We start from the raw sequence: 17,504 nt of genomic DNA, 5'->3' as shown, positions 1-17,504 counted from the left end.
TGAGTTGTAGTGTGGGGAATAAAGAAGATGGTGAGTTTTTATAGACTTAATTGTTCTTTTTATTTTATTTTTTACAATTAGATTAATCATGATTGTTCCATATGGCACAACAAAAGGATTTTCGAGAAAAAAAATAACCGTTTAGAAATCCAACAATCTAAGACACGCAGGGCAAAGAGCCATTGGACTCTGTCGGCTAGCGTATGTCGCAAGGCCCACCCTCCACTGACTAATGTCATCCATTGCCAATGGAAGGGCGGCCAAAAGTTGGGTGGGCAGCACAACGGCCTAGACGGAGCCCCCTAATCGCCATGGCCCGCTAAAGCAATTTTTTTTATGTTTTGGGCAGTTAAAAGGCTCTTACCTCTTTTGGGAACAGCTGGAATTGCTCTAATAAGCGAATCCGATAAATATATGTTGTTTATTTCAGCATAAGTTGGATTAGAGCAATTTGCTTTCAGCAAAACATCAACTTTCTTAAACAAATTAAACTACAGCAAATTGAAATGGTTCCGGCTTGTTTCTGCATTCTCTTAAACGAAAGCTTTTGCAGATTCGGCTTCCCCCCTGAATTTCTTGTTTCCAGCTCTATCTTTCAAACCGAGCCACGGAGGAGAAGCAAAGATGATGCAGCCAGGAAGAGGACGAGAAAGAGGACTGGTTGCTCTCATCGATCAATCCCATGTGATGTTACATTCCTGGTTTTGGCCTGAGAGTGGTAAGATGTAATTGTGTTAAGAGCAAGGAAGAAAATATCGGTAATATCGGAAATATCGGTAGTCCGAAAACACGGAAATATCGATGGAAATATCGGGATAATATCGATATCGATAAAAATTACATGGAAACCACGGAAATTGTAAGAAAAACTTGGAAATTTTTAATGAAACTTTGCAGGATGTTTATTTAGTCAATTATCTATTAGTTTATCACAAAAAATTGGAAGGAAACGCATTATGCATTGCATGATGGATTTAACTGATTTAAGTTGATTATATAGCGAGCTGGCAAACATTGTGAGTGTAGAAAATATGTAGTAATTAATGAAAGAAGTTTAAACACACCATAATCATTTATATATAATTAATTAGTACAATATTGGGAGGTTTTATTTAGGATATTAAAAAAAAAAAAGGGAAGTGAATAAAATGATAAAGAATAATGTGCCGAATTTGACACTGGTTTTCCGGCCAAACCACGGCCAGTTGGCCGGCGTGCAAGGTATCAATCTCTTCGTCTCATCAAGTAGTACAACTTTCCTTTTTGTTTCACTCAATTTCGTTGAGTATTGAAAAAGTTACACTCATTTGAATCTTACCCAGTTTCCGGCGACCTCAGTGACTTTCGAGGAATTTTCTGGCCAAACCACGACGATTCAGATGTCGTGTGAGGTACCATTCTCTTCGTCTCTTCGAGGGCTACAACTTTCGTTTTTGTCTTGCTAGATTTTGTTGAGTTTTGACAAAGTTATGGCCGTTTAAAGTGGGTGTGGATTTCCGGCCGAAATTCCTATTTTCTTCCTTGGTCGAGTCCCACATCGCCCATGTGAGGGCAGTGAGCAAGCAAGAATGCCTTTAAAACCCACATTCCCAAGCTGAGAAAAGCATGTCTTGGTTGGCCTTAGGGTTATGATCAAGTGTATTATGTGTTGAGATATCTCAACATTTTTAAGTATTTTTTAATATTATATTACAATATTATTGATAATTTCAAAAATATTATGATATTATCGATAATATTGTGATATTTTGATGAAAATCATTTGGATAGTTAAAAAAATATCGGACCTTCAAAAAAACAATTAATGTTGGTGAAATATTGCTGATATTATTGATTTTTTCTTCCTTGGTTAAGAGTGCAAAGTTAGAAACAGCGCTACAAGAGACTATGGGGGGAAACCCACATCGAGGAGGTAGGAGAGTTGATGTGGGATAAAATCGAAAGCCCGACAGTGAAATAAGCATACATTTATTGGCCTTTTGGTTTAAGATCAAATGTAGTATATGTTCTTATCAGTTTAATATCTGATACGTGGACCATTGGTCCACATGATATTAAATTAATTTTTTAAGAGGAAGAGTCCATCACAATAGCTTGCTATTGGGGTTTTTATGGGTCGCCTAAGTGTTGCACTACTTCTTGGGCCTGGCACACCCCACCAAATCAAAGTATAAAATTTGACGGCCCAACCCAAGCAACTTCAGGAATATGCAAGCGCTCGTGTTCTTCCCAAAGTTGGGGTTTGTTCATGGAGAATTTGTAATGACACCCTCCCAAGCAAACCTCACTAGGAGGCACGTGGATGATCGATGATCTGACTTGCCTCCTCTGTGGTTACGCGAGCAAGAGCGTTATTCACTCTAGATCGTTTCAGCAATTCCTTCTAATTAGAGAAATAACACAACGAGATCTCTCTAAAAAATTCATCAAATAAGTTGATTGAGCACAACCAAAATTAACTTTGGAGAATAGATGACTACAAAATACCTCTTTGTTTCTATTTTGTTTTGGGATGTGATATCCACACACCCCATTTTACTTCTCACACATTCTTCTAATTTTCGACCGTCGGATCGGATGAATTGAAGAAGATCAACGGACATAAATTAACAAGGAGTGTGTGAGAAGTAATTTGGGGTGTGTGGATAGCACACCCCTTTGTTTTTCTTTTTAAGTATTTCCTGAGCAACACATGAGTTGATTTAATTTATTTGCGTTGTGCCTTTGGCAGTCCTAAGAGACGAGGGCAGGGACCGTGTTGTTGCTATTATAAGTACGACTATATGAGTAAGACTAACTTTTTGTAGTGTCAATAACAACCGTTTGCAAAAACAAACAGAAACCAAATGCCATTTACTTTCACTAATAGTGCTTTAGTTTGACATTGAACTTAAGAACAGATCTATGATTCTCTATATCCATGGACTCTGTTTCCATAATCCCATACCCCTTAACAAATGTAAAATCCCCAGTCCCAGAAACAATTCCAGACTCTCTTCCCTCCATTGAATAATGGTTGGCTCCTTGAATTGCCAGACTACTTCCTCCATTTTCTCCATCCATGGATATCACATTCTTAGTTTACCTTTATACAACTGTTGACCCTAAAAACTACCAAGCCTACATGGCGCACATGCCGAGTAAATAATGAGTTAACTACGTCCTTCGGTTATGTGCAAGGTGTGCCAACTCGACAGCCGAGCTCGGCTGAGGAGTAAAATATGATGATGTCGCGTTGAGCACGCTGCTAACTTCTTGATCTTGCAACTGCAGTCAAGAAAGGAACACATATCGGCCTTCGGGTTCTAGAGCCTAAAGACAAAGCTGCTAGTCTTTGCGAAGTTCACAAATCATCGATGTCAGGTTCGGTCACGGTGATTATATTTGTAAGAGTATAAGCACATCAAACTGGTACCAGACTATATGGACACAAATACTTGAAAGAGATGTATGTCTGGATGATAAATGTGATTCGACCGTCGGAATGCCGAAATCTAAAGTGTACTTGTGAATATCCAATCATAAAACAACTCAACGTTTCCTAGTAACCTGTAACACCTCACTTCGCCAAGAAGGCTGATGAAATGACCTCTACCAATAAGAACTTGAAAGTCCTTGTCGACCAAGACTTAGATAAATAATCAATCTGTCTTGAAGCAGTGTTGTTTATCCAAACTGAAAGTGCTCATTGATCGGCTTATTCTACGGCTCCAGTGATGTTTATCTAAACTGAAGATGTCGTCAGTTGCTTTCACAGTGCTATTTATCCAAACTGAAGATGTGTTGGCAAGAAGAATGAGGAGAAGGATAAAATCTCAAAGGTTGTTGAGAGGCTTTTAGCAGGGCAATTTGTGTGTTGAATTGGAGAGGCTCAGCACGTTGCACAATGCTTCATATTTATAGCGATGAAGAATCTAATGAGTTTGAGCAGATAACATGGCTTTTCTTGATAGCCACATATTTTCACACTAGCCCAATGAATGACCAAGTGATAATGCATTAAGTCATGCTTCCTACTTCAACCAAGAGACTCCCTTCTCCATTTTATTGTCCAAATGCACTCATGCAATCCGTTACAAATCGCGAAGTGTAATCATTATCTCACGATTATTCCATCATCTTTGACCATCCTGATCAGTACCAAGCCAAGTGCATGATAACACTTAATCATCATCATTATCACCAAACTTGAATTGGATAATAACAGTTTCAAGAAATCCAATCCCATCTTTCATGCTTCAATTCCATCATGCATGCTTCATTATTTGATGTCGTGCCTTAATGCATATCCCCATTTATCTTGTACAAGAAAATATCAAGGTAATTTATCATTAAAAAATAATTATTATGATGAAAAATCATAATATTATCCTTTAACAATAACAAAATTATCTTCTTGATATCTAATGGTGTGGAGTTATGCTCAATCAACAGCCCTTGATTGCACGGGCCGTTAGTGTAAATTTGGGTCCAAACAATAACTTAAAAACTATATCATATTCATAAAATATGATTTGTTTATGCATTGTTAAAACCTAACACACTTAGTTTAATTAGCAATATTTTTCTCTCAGTTGTAGAAAAGAGGTTTTTAGCTCGAATCATTCATTTTCTTAATAAACAATAACAAAAATGAATGCACTTAAAAATTTATAAGGTTCATATCTACCACGTGACTCTAGGTGACAAGGGAAAATATGAGGCCATTGAAAATGGGAATCCTTTTGGATATTTTCAAAAAGTTGACCTAGAGTCCCAGATAATATTTTCAAAAAGTCTCCAACTATTGTTCGCCAAAAATGGAGATCCTTTTAAATAAAGGAAAACTAATGGAAAAGACTTGAAAACTTTGAGTTTTAATGATAAGAACAAAATAAAGGGTAAAGTGAATAGTACCAGGATTGACTTTTTAGTGTAAAAATGTGGTTTTTCGTTAAAGTGAACAGTACCGGATACTTTTCGTTAAAGTTCCCTTTAAATAAAGGCTTATATATGCAAAACCTAAAATATCATCTAGGACTAGGTTGATGTGAATGATGGAACTAATGCATGCGGAAGCGTGGTGGAATATGATGACGACACGTAGCATCGATAAGACATGAAGTGAGTGTGACTAAAGTAAAGTGTAATGAGTTATAAAGAGAGATTCTCACCCATTATTGTAGAAAAGAGACAAAAGAGTATAATATTTCTTAGTCCTAGGTGAGGTTCGGGAGACATCCTCCCTTGCCTATAAATAGGTGTGCTTATGCTTTGTATTCTTAGACTGAGTTGAGCATTGAGACTTTTAAGAGGGCTTAGTAGTAGAGACTTGGTTGAGCATTCATACTTGGTTCACCAAGCATTGTAAGATATTGAAGTATCAATAAAGAGAGTTTGCTTGTATAATCCTCTTTGTTCAATCCTAATGTGGAGATCCTAGTGTAAAGCTTAGTTTCGTTTTAGTGTTAAGTTTTATTTTTAATTTTGGATTTTGATGATAAGACATGGTTTTGTAGGCCTGAGAGTGATAAGATGTAATTGTATTAGAGTACAAAGTTAGAAACAGCACTGCAATAAAGTATTACAATCTCACATCGGCCAACTTATTAAATTAGAAGAGTTAATTTGTATAAAAAGGGAAGCCCACCAACGAAATAATAACACCTTTCTCGGCCTTTTGGCTAAGATCAAGTGTAGTATCTATTCTTATCAGTTTAATATCTAATAGGTGGGCCAATAGTCCAGACGATATTAAATTAATTTCTTTAGGGTGAGGGCTCATTACAATAACTTGATATTGGAGACTTCGTGTGTTATCTAAGCGTTGCACCACTGCTCGGGCCTGACACAACCCACCAAATCATAGTTTAGTCTTTAACAGCCCAACCTAATTATGTTTTTTGTATTATCACAGTTTAGGTTAGAATTTAGAAGCCAAACGTAGCCCATTACTCAAGTATTTATTGGAACAATTGACAGTTCCCAACCAAAGAAACGGCCTCTCTTAAGTGCCTGAAGGAGATGCTCTGGATAATCCTTTATACAAGCAACACTGTGCTGTGATTCCACTGAAAATCCCAACTGCTGCATCAATCCCCTCGTTCACTGCACTCACCACTGACACATCCGCTACAGAGTCTATGCAATCAATCGCAACCAATCGTTTGTCAAGCAATTAACATCAATTTAATCCAATATCTATTCTCACTTAGTCAGCAAAAAATCAGTTAAATTTTAGTTAATTATCTCCGGCAAGAGTGTAAACCAGAGAAAGGTTCCTGATATCAACCACATCCTCGAAGCTTGCGCCGCAGATGAGCTTGACCCATTTGCCATTCTCAAGAGATTTTGCTGGAGAAGAGGTTTTTTATGGAATCCCAACAGTTCTTATGAGATTCTTCGCTTCTTCAAGGCCTTTGCTTCTTGTAACCTTCACTTTGGCTGAAATTTTTAGCACAAAACTTTACTGTTATAGAGAGAGAGAGAGAGAGAGAGAGAGAAGAGACCTTGGTGTTGGTGGTGAGGAGAAATTGAAGCATTGCAGAAGAAGCTCAAGGCCATCATCTCAAACATCCATTAACGGATAATTGTACGAAAATTTTGGCGGTTTGGAAATATCGCAAGAAGTTGTTAATCTGTTGGGGGCAACTTTCGGTTTTCATCATATTTCCCAAGAGCTGTAGTTTCAGTTATGTACTTTCACTAATTTTTTCTAGTTTTTTTATCTTATTAGCTTAATGCATTTGCTTTTCTGGGTATGCTTTACGGGAGCTGCGGAGAGGCCTTAGGTGAACTTGGGTTGAAGTACGAGGACAGACAGAGTACTTCGAAATAGTGCATTAGAATCCCACATCGACCACGGAAGAAAGTAGAAGAATGAACTGCGTATAAAAACAAATGCCCAATATTAACATAAGCATACCTTTCTCGGCCTTTTGGCTAAGATCAAGTGTAGTATCTGTTCTTATCAGTTTTATATCTGATACGTGGACCAATAGTCCACATGATATTAAATTAATTTTTTAAGGGTGAGAGCTCATTTTAGTAGCTTGCTACTAGAGCTTTCGTGTGTCGTCCAAGCGTTGCACTATTGCTTGGGCCTGGCACAACCCACCAAATCCTAGTTTTAAGTTTTCATTCCCCAACCTATATTAAGCAATACCAATCAATCTGTGTGAAGCCAATTTTGTAGCGATGTTCATTTTTATTTTGGACCTCCTCTCCTCGTCCCAGCTCGTATGTGCTTTTAGATTCTCTTCCTTTAATTTGCCTAGGGGCCTTACTTTTAAATTTTCACACAATGTTTCAAAAACGTCAAAACAGCCATTTTAGTTTGTCACTTGTATATATTATCCCCTTTTATTTCTCAAATTGAAGTTCCAATTAGCTTTTGGCAATACCATCTACACTTTGCTGTTTGTATACGTTTCATATCCCACATCGGCTGCACAAAAAACGTGGGAGAAACAAGATAAGTATAAAATACAATACAACATTACTTTAAATATGCATGTTTATTATTTAATTTTTAAGCACTTGTTATTATAAGTATATGAGTAAGTATTTTCTTACAAACTCAACACCTAAGTAGTAAAATTGGGACAATTTCTAAGCACTTGCTATTATAAGTTAGAGTGAGGTCGACATTTTTGCAGTGTTGTTGCTATTATAAATATGGCTGTATGAGGAAGATTAACTTTTTGCAATGTCAATAACAACCGTTCGCAAAAACAAATAGAAATCAAATGCCGTTTACTTTCACTAGTAGTGCTTTAGTTTGACATTAAATTTAAGAACAGATCTATGATTCTCTGTATCCATGGACTCTATTTCCATAATCCCATACCCCTTAAAGAATGTAAAATCCCCAGTCCCAGAAACAATTCCAAACTCTCCTCCCTCCATTGAATAATGGTTAGCTCCTTGAAATGCCAGATTACTTCCTCCATTTTCTCCATCCGTGGATATCACATTCTTAGTTTACCTTTATACAACTAAAAAACTACATCATATTCATAAAATATGATTTGTTTATGCATTGTTAAAACCTAACACACTTAGTTTAATTAGCAATATTTTTCTCTCAGTTGTAGAAAAGAGGTTTCCAGCTCGAATCCTTCATTTTCTTAATAAACAATAACAAAAATGAACGCATTTAAAAATTTATAAGGTTCATATTTATTACATGACTCTAGGTGACAAAGGAAAAAGATGAGGCCATTAAAAATGGGAAACCCTTTGGATATTTTCAAAAAGTTGACCTAGAGTCCTAGATAATATTTTCAAAATGTCTCCAACTGTTGTTGCCAAAAATGGAGATCTATTTAGATAAAGGCTTATATATGCAAAACCCAAAATATCATTTGGGACTAGGTCGATGCGAATGACAATTTAGCGGTTTCTCTGTCTTACCAAAACTTCTATGTGAAGAGATGGCCTAGTAACATGTCTCTAGAGGAAATCTACTTGGAAGTGGCCCAGATAAAAGGTCTTCCCTCAACTTATGCACTGAGAATAGTGCCAAGCGTTTCTCAGCCGAGGTGGGGGAGTTCATTGAACTAGAGGACCCAATGACGGCGATAGGGTTTCTAAGAGTAAAAAAAACCCTGGTTAATACTGGAAATCCATTCATCACGTGGTGCTGGCTACCAAGATCTAGAGATATGGACTCATGAATTGAATTTAGGTATGAACAGCTCCAAGACTTTTGTTACAAATGTGGAAGAATTGGGCATATCAGCACTTAGTGTTCATTTTAGCCCAACCGGGGGGAGGGGGAGGGCTTACAGACCAACGTTCCCTGAACCTAAAACCCTCTTTGTTGGCATCGCGAGAAGTAAGGAACACAACTGCTTTTTCCAAGTAACAATTGGTGGGACCTTACCACGTGAGGCTCATAATATAATTACGAGGGGTGATGGATTTGGGCATGGCTACCCTAATTTGATTAGGTCAGATACTCAAGCCCACCGCCCGGGAGGGGGGTGTAAGCATTCAAGACCTGGTGGAACAATGTATGAGGGATGGGCCTTGCTACAAACCCAAATTAGGTGAGTCATCTCCATCTGGTGGCCAACCTAGTAACCCAATAATGCAGGGGATCTTTGGAGACCCATTCCCAAATCTTGTAATCTCCAATATGGCTATTCCATGTGAGGTGGAGATGGCCCAAGGAAAGCCCAATATCTTTGAATAGATGGGCTTGAAGTGAAGCAATGACAAGAAGTCTTATCTAGGAGTGCAATCTCCTAAGAAAAATGCAAAAGCTGGGGAAGGCAGCATAACACAAGGAAGAAGGAAAAAATGTTGTTTTGATGGTATGTCCATGCGAGAACAGTGGTCTGCAGTTGAGAATGCAATCTTTGCAGAGGATGACCTGCAAGATGTCCCAGTGTTGGAAGAAGACAATATCTGGGACTACCTTAATGGTATTGCTGAGGATGAGAGTCAGGAGCGAAGGGTGGGAAAAGAACCCTGGGGTGGTGGCGGCCGACCTTAAACAATTGTAAAATCGATATGATGCACCTCTTATGGAACTGTCGTGGTCTAAGGTCGAACATGGTGGTTTGAGCCCTTCACGGACTCATACGAAAACATAGACCCTCTGTGGTGTTTTTATTTGAAACCAAGATGAAAAGCCATAGATTACAAAGGGTGAGAAGGAGAATGGGGTATACTCATGAATGGGATGTTCCACCAGTGATGACGGCTGGTAGGTTGAGCCTCTAATGGAACGATTCTATGGAAATTCTTATCAAAGTTGCGACTAAGAATTTGATCCATACCATGATACGAGAGAATGATCATTGTGATTGGTTTCAAGACTCATGGATATATAGCACTCCTTATAGGGCAGACAAGAGGGAGTTATGGGTTGGCTTACAAGGGTGTTGGAGCCCACTGCTGACCCTTGGTTTTGTGGAAGAGACCTTAATGAGTTCTTATGGGAATTTGAGAAATCAGGCGGCATGGAGGATTTGCACACAAGACCAAGATATCTTTAGAAGTTTATGTCTACTATGAGACTAATTGACTTGGGTTTTAGCAGCCCAAACTTCATATGGCAGGGCACTAGGAATAATAGCTTGGTACATGAACTTCTTGATTGGGGCCTAGTTAATGAAAGCTGGCAATCCCATTGGCCTAACACCTCTGTTGTTCATGGCATAGTGCATGGCTCAGACCACTGTCCATTAATCTTAAGCACGGAGCCGGCTATTCCCAAAGGAAAAAAACTTTTCAGATTCGAGGCCTTCTGGGCTTAGGTGGATGGGTGCAGGGTGGCGATTGAGAAAAGTTGAAGTATCATAGGTGGTTTAGGTGAGGTGGACCATTGGCTACAGCGCATTAATTTTTGCAAGGGGAATCTTCTGAACTAAAGTAGATCTCATTTCAAAGGAAACCAACATGAGATTAAAGGTGTCGCTGCTCTGCTAGATAAATTGGAGGAAAAGGACGAGAAGTTCTAGCATCAACAATCCCGTATCAAATAGCTACAAACAGGCGATTCGAACTCCCGCTTCTTTCACCAAACTACTATCCAATGCCGCTGCTTCAATAAGATTAAGAAAATGCAAGATGCGCATGAGAATTAGAAGAAGGGATTAGTCGATATCCAACTGGTGGTCAATGCACATTTCAAGTGTTTCTTCACCTCTTAGGGCAGTCGGGAATGGGAGTCGATTTTGAATAGTGCACAACCATATGTCACTGAGGAGATGAACTCTCATTTTTCGAGCCCGATTAATTTAGCTGAAATCAAGATGGTCATTTTTCAGATGGGTAGTCTGCAGGCCTCAAGCCACGATGGTTTCGATGAGGTGTTTTTCCACTCCTACTGGGATGTTATTCAAGGGGAGGTAAATGCAATGGTTCGTGCTTTTGCTAATGGTGATGACAGCCTAAGGAAGCTTAATTCAACCCATATTTTTTTCATTCCAAAAGTTACAAACTCGATTTTGATGGGACAATTCCGTCTGATTAGCCTTTGTAACTATTCATATAAAACTTATCGAATATCTTAGCTAATTGACTGGAGCCCTAGTTGTCGTCCCTGATCTCCCCGAGCCAAAATGCCTTTGTTGGGGGAAGATAAATTCAGGACAATATTCTAGTAGCACATGAGGTCTTCCACTTTCTAAAACTCTAAAAAGTCAAGACGAAGTTTGAATTAGCAATGAAGATTGATATGAACAAGGCCTATGACATCATAGAATGGGATTTTTTTAGAAACAGTTATGCTCCATATGGGTTTCAACCGGTGGTAAGTCAACATGGTGATGGGATGTGTATCCATGGTGTATTTTTTTGTCTTTATCAATGGGCAGCATGGGAAGAAATTTAAACCGTCGAGGGGCTTCCAACAAAGGGATTCTCTCTCAGCATACCTTTTCCTCATCGTGAGTGACGTCTTGTCTAGGCTAATACAAGGGTGGTGGAGGATGACTTTTTGAAGGGAATTCGACTTAGTATGCACGGCCCCACTCTCTCCCACCTATTCTTTGTTGATGATACCCTCATACTCTTGCAACTTCGATACCGAAATGTCAGAATTGTGAGGATCCTCGACTTGACACATCCTAGTCTCGATTCCGCCGTAGCACGATATTGTCCACTTTGGGCCCCGACCACGCCATCACATTTTGTTTCTGGGAACTCACACGAGAACTTCCTAGTGGGTCACCCATCCTAAGACCGCTCTCGCCCGAACTTGCTTAACTTCGGAGTTCCGATGGAACCCGAAGCCAGTGAGTTCCTAAAAGGCTTCATGTTATATGGAGGTGGGCATGTACATATAAGGCACATCACCCTTTTTTTGTTGGTTGATGTTACAATCCATCCCCCTTAGGAGCCCAACGTCCTCGTCGGCACACTCGCATCACACGGCAAAGTGGCTCTGATACCATTTTATCACATCTCAGTCTCGACTCCGCTATAACACGATATTATCTGTTTTGGGCCTTAGTCACACCCTCATTGTTTTGTTTCTGGGTACTCACACGAGAACTTCCCAATGGGTCATCCATCCTAGGACTGTTCTCGTTCGAACTCACTTAACTTCGGAGTTCCGATAGAACCCGAAACCAGTGAGTTCCCAAAAGGCCTCGTGTTATATGGAGGTGGGTATGTACATAGAAGGCACATCACCCCCTCTCCATTGGTAAATGTGGGATGTTACACGACTCTTATTGCTTAACGTTGGGACATGAGGTTAATATGCAAAAGTCATGTATTTTTTAGGGCCAACATCCCGTTCGCGACTCGGATGGAGTTGTGTGGGGTTTTGGGTATGCAAATGGTGGAAGACCCTGGATTGTATATGGGTATGCCAACGACTTGGGGTAAATCTAAGAGGTAGGCTTTGGCGTTTGTCAAGGATCGAGTTATTGCAAAAATCCAAGGTTGGAAACAAAATTTCTTATCCCAAGCTAGTAGAGAGGTGTTAATTAAGGTTGTGACTCAGGCCATTCCTGTCACGTTTCGATCTCGACACACGTCCAGGATCAACACATGACATCACTAAATACATGTACTTCTATCATACCCTGCTTTCGAGATATGAGCCATACACACTCTCACGATCCAATTGCGTAGTAATTTTTTGTATACATTATGGCTGCATTACGTACCCTAAACAGGGATCAAGCCATTCGTAGTTCGTCAAACACTACGCTCGACTTTTATCACAATACTTTTAAGTAGAAAATCATAGCACTCATCAATCAATTTTTAGAACTTGACAAGCATGAAATTACTAGTTTCAAGCTACATAGCAATCCCACATAACAATCAACATTTTCATTTCATCCATCACATAAATCATCATGTTTCCCATATAAATTCGCAGTTCATAGCATTTAACATATTAAAGAATCAACAAAGCACAATATTATTCTCTAGTCACAATGGTCAACTAATCTGATCGTAATAATAACAATCATATCCAACATCATTCCACAATCACTCCAATTAATCAATTCCATGAATCACATATGCACGATATTAACATTTAAGTACGTTAATCAGTCAACAAGATCACATATCAAATCACAAAATTTAATAAAGGAATTCAACATAATTCCCTACCTGGATTCCAAGTAATAACATGATAAATCCAATTTATAAACACAATGTCTACTGTGAACAATTTATATTCACTCGAATCTAGGGGCCAGACTAACTTTATGGAAGTGAGCAAGAGTAAGGATTTCAGACCACTCAACGAAATCCAACTAAACTACGGTCGCCTATTTCAAATGTACCAAGTACAACTAATCCTCATCACCCCTAGAATGCATATGGTCCCACATCGTAGATATACCAAGCAGAACCATAAGCATAATCTCATCGTGCAGACAGTGATCACCTATCGCGGATATACTAAGCATGATCACCCCTTAATACATATGGTCCCCCATCACGGATATACCAAGCAGAACTATATATGCATAGTCTAATCGTGCAGGCGGTGATCACCCATCGTGAATATACTAATCATGATCACCCATGAAATATGTATGGTCCCCTATCGCGGATATACCAAGCAGGACCATCCATGTACCACTGTTACACATCAACCCTAAGCCAAATAATAATTTTCATTATCTCATTCACACAGGTATGCCAATCATGTACACACATGCTTTCCACACCATTCCACAATCGCATCAATCTATATTATATACCAAGCATTAAAATGCAGGGCTAGCGACAATGTTCGGCCGAAACCTACATCTCTGAAGAATGGGATTTCGGACCACTCAATGAAATCCAACAACATCAAGTTTCGGAACACTTAACGGAACCAAAACACCAAGCGGGATTCCAGACCACTCAAGGGAATCGTAGAATATAAGGGTTTTTGGACCTCTCAATGGAATCCAAGTGGATACGATTCCGGACCACTCAACAGAATCGCGGAGTACAATAGATATCAGACCACTCAATGAAATCCAAGGTAAGATACGATTCTGGACCACTCAACGGAATCGCGGATCACGAGGGATTCCAGACCTCTCAACGAAATCCAGACGGAGCAAGGAACCAGACCACTCAATGGAACCCCAGCAGATACCCAGTTTCGGATCACTCAACGGAACCGAGCGAAAGGCCAAGAAACATATCAACGGCTTGAAGAACAAAACATGAACCAAGTGCTCAATTTACAAAGGCTTAACAAAATGAAACAAAGCACAAGTACTAAATTTAGAACAGATCAACGAAGCGAGAAATGAAACAATGAAATGGGATATGAAACAAGCTCTGAAACAACAAACCCCATGGCAATGGGTTAATGGTCCACTACTAGCCCTTACATTTCATCACATTATACCAATCATGCAAATCAAACCACATTTCAAATATGCACATCAATCACATTTCACAATCATCATCAATACAGAAGCCAAATCATGTTTAATAAATATAGGTCTATGGTTAAATATATAAAATCACATTTCAAATCACATTATAAAACCAAGTCATATTCACAAATAATACCAATATAAGAAATCATGGTAATAACCATATCACATATATTCAATTCACTCTCTATCCAATGTAGGCCCACTAGACTTCACTTAAGTTTCCTATAGTACTAATTTTAGTATTTAGAATGTTTCGAGACATGATGCCCAAAAGTCAACTCTCGGTCAAAGATGGGGTCCACAATTCTACATAATTCAATCCGGAAGATTCATATATAGGATTTCATATCCGTATCTTCCCAAGAGTCTCATTAAGATCGTAGAACAAGATATTTAAATCTCATTGTGATCCAACGGTTAGATCTCCGCCAATCACCAATTCAAATGGCGGTCAACAATTAGTTTTACAAACTTAGATATTCAATTCGGGAGGATCCGTATGTCAGATTCTCGATCCGTCAGTTTCTAATGTGCTCAAATATTATGTGCTATAACGCACTAAAGTTTGGAGACGATCCAACGGTCGAATTGTCGATTCGTATAATGATCAAGTGATGTATCATAGTGAAACTAGGTTCAAATAATCAAATCACATCATATGGATATCAAATATGAAATCAAGGCATCTAATTGGACTTAGAAAGACATTGTGGGTCCACTGGCCACCACGAGTGGCAGTTTCCAACGAACAGAAACCCAATTTTCCGACTAACTCCAAAGATTACCAAATTTCACAGAAATGTAGATCTCAATGAGTAGAGCAAATTTCATACCTATGACTAAGGCCAATTTGGCCGGAAAAAGCTCTAATTTCCCTCGAACCCCCCGGAAACCTTAGAAATGGGTGGCTTCGATCCATCACCTCCGGTGCTCCGTCGCCCCTACAGTTGTTTGGGCTTTGTTCCTGGGCTCGCTATAGGCGGTGGTGATCGAAGGGAATCATTTCAGAATTGGTCGATTGATGGCAAGGGACCCCCGCACCCACCCGTGCGGGTATCACAATTTCAAAGCCATTTTCATCAATTTTTTGGGTGGAATAGGTAAAGGGAAGGTCATGGAGTGTTTCCCAGGTGGTTGCTCGGCTTAAATCACCAAAATTTGGCTAGAGGAACCAACAGGTTCCATTGTTTTCGACCAGGTTGGGTCGCAAAAGGGTGCGGGTCAAAGATCCCCTGCTTACCCTTTCTCTCATTTCCCATCCTTTCTTTCTTTTCTCATTGGCTCTCTCCTACTGTCATCTGGTAGATTCTAGTCTCTTCTTCTTCTTCTTTTTTTCTTTAATACTAATTATGAAAAACCAAACTTTGTAACTAAATAATTAAAATTCTAATATTAACAAAAATATAGTTAATAAAACCTAATAGATATGAAATACGTAAATTAAATAACGAAATTCCAAGGACGAGATTTCACAATTCTTGCATATCCCATGAATGTATTATGCTTCCCTGAAAAATTGTGCAACGATATCGATTCGGCAGTTGTCAGGTTTTGGTGGGGCCAAAAGGAAGGGGAGCACAAAATCCACTCGGTTAGTTGGGCTTCTATTGGCTTGGTGAAAAGGAAGGAGGTAAGGGTTTTAGGAACCGGGATGAGTTCAACCTCGTCCTGTTGGCAAAGCAATGTTGGCGTCTAATACATGAACCCAATTCTCTATGGGCTCGAGTGATCAAAGCAAGGTATTTCCCAGACAGTATTCCAAGAGCCAATGCTAGAATATGTTACATGCTACTCTAAGGTGCAAGTACTCCGTTGTGTGCTGTGTGTTAGACCACAAGGAAGGGGAAGCCTAGCCCGAAAGTACATGGAGTAATGTGGAAGCAAGAATAATTCTTTCACTTTCTCCTCCGAAGTAATTTCGTTGTTGTGCTTTGAGATGCATAAACCCAAAACCACTTATATTTTTGTTTGATCGTTTCATCTGTCCCGCTCAGGTGAAGAAAATGGCTCATGTTGGCCAGGAAGTTGTGATCGTTGGGGGTTCACATCCATTGCATCGCCATGAGATGGAACGGAACGATCTGCTGATGTGCTTGCTGCTGGTTTACTTCAAGTGGCTGACCCATCTCCTAAGAAAATGATTTAGAACGAGAGAGAAGTTGGAATATATCAGAAATAGCTTTCTAGGCTGCATTATTTGTGCATCAAATGTACTCAGAGCCCAGTGCTGACTTCATCATCTATACTTTCTCACTCCAAATAAATATTTTTTTTAAAATTAAAATTCTTAAAAATAAAAAAATAAAATTAAAGGGATCCTCAGAAACCATGCTTATAGTTATCATCAATTCCATGATCAGGTCTCGAAGATTTAATCCATCATCGGAGCCCCCACTACGCAAATCCAAATTCTTCAACAAATCAATTTAATATAATATCAGATGCAAAAATAAACAAACAAACAGTCGGATGGAAAATAAAAAATAAAAAATGAAAAGGGGATTTGGCAGGGTGTTATTCACTGAGCCTGGTTATTGTTCAGAGGCGAAGCGACTCAACGTTCCTGCACAAAATCTACCTCCTCGTTCTTTATAAAGAACATAAACCCTAAAGATCCAGATTAATGGGATCCAAGGCTTCATCAAGAGGCGCACGATAGCAAACACCACGATACTTTCTCTCCATTTTTATCCCCAAAACCCAAAAAATAAAATAAAAAATAGCAGAAGGGGAGGGGAGGGAAGGAGGGTGTGTTTAGATACTGGAATTTTTAGGAAGGATTAGGGTTGTGGGGTGATGAAATGGTTGAGATTTATACTATGAAAAGCCCCTTCGTGTTAGTGATATTACGAATGAACCATTACATTAGGCTCACTTGGATTGGATCCAACATAAACAGCCCAATTTAGGAACTGCAAACCCAAAACTTCCTGGACCTTATTGGGCCTACAGAAAAAAAGAAGAAGACCAAAGCCCAAACGTTTGTGGAAATATAGTAAAGTAAAATATACCTTCCAGGAATCGAACCTAGAATCTGATTACGATGGAATTTATTGAGCCACGACAGTCACCAGGTGATGTGATACTTTTTGGTTCACTATTTAATTTTTCATGAGGATATAAAATGGTACAATCCAAATTAGATACCGTTTGAAA

General features: G+C 39.1%; 5 non-coding genes across 5 annotated transcripts; 3 read left to right on the top strand and 2 right to left on the bottom strand.

The window, feature by feature from the left end:
• The first annotated feature begins 1,962 nt into the window (after positions 1-1,962).
• Positions 1,963-2,159, top strand: LOC114820769 (U2 spliceosomal RNA). Its single transcript, XR_003768247.1, has one exon. It is a non-coding gene; the product is annotated as a U2 spliceosomal RNA (small nuclear RNA).
• A 3,483-nt stretch (positions 2,160-5,642) lies between these two features.
• LOC114820770 (U2 spliceosomal RNA) lies at positions 5,643-5,838 on the top strand. Its single transcript, XR_003768248.1, has one exon. It is a non-coding gene; the product is annotated as a U2 spliceosomal RNA (small nuclear RNA).
• A 1,062-nt stretch (positions 5,839-6,900) lies between these two features.
• On the top strand, positions 6,901-7,096 carry LOC114820760 (U2 spliceosomal RNA). The gene has a single exon (XR_003768238.1). It is a non-coding gene; the product is annotated as a U2 spliceosomal RNA (small nuclear RNA).
• Positions 7,097-16,514: 9,418 nt separating this feature from the next.
• LOC114820815 (small nucleolar RNA snoR118) lies at positions 16,515-16,592 on the bottom strand. Its single transcript, XR_003768293.1, has one exon. It is a non-coding gene; the product is annotated as a small nucleolar RNA snoR118 (small nucleolar RNA).
• Positions 16,593-16,663: 71 nt separating this feature from the next.
• Positions 16,664-16,735, bottom strand: LOC114820807 (small nucleolar RNA R66). Its single transcript, XR_003768284.1, has one exon. It is a non-coding gene; the product is annotated as a small nucleolar RNA R66 (small nucleolar RNA).
• Between the last annotated feature and the right edge of the window lie 769 nt (positions 16,736-17,504).

This window comes from Malus domestica, chromosome 13, assembly GCF_042453785.1.
Source record: "Malus domestica chromosome 13, GDT2T_hap1".
Taxonomy (NCBI): Eukaryota; Viridiplantae; Streptophyta; class Magnoliopsida; order Rosales; family Rosaceae; genus Malus; species Malus domestica.
Note: the sequence above shows the minus strand (reverse complement) of the source record. Positions and strands in the feature narration are given on the sequence as shown.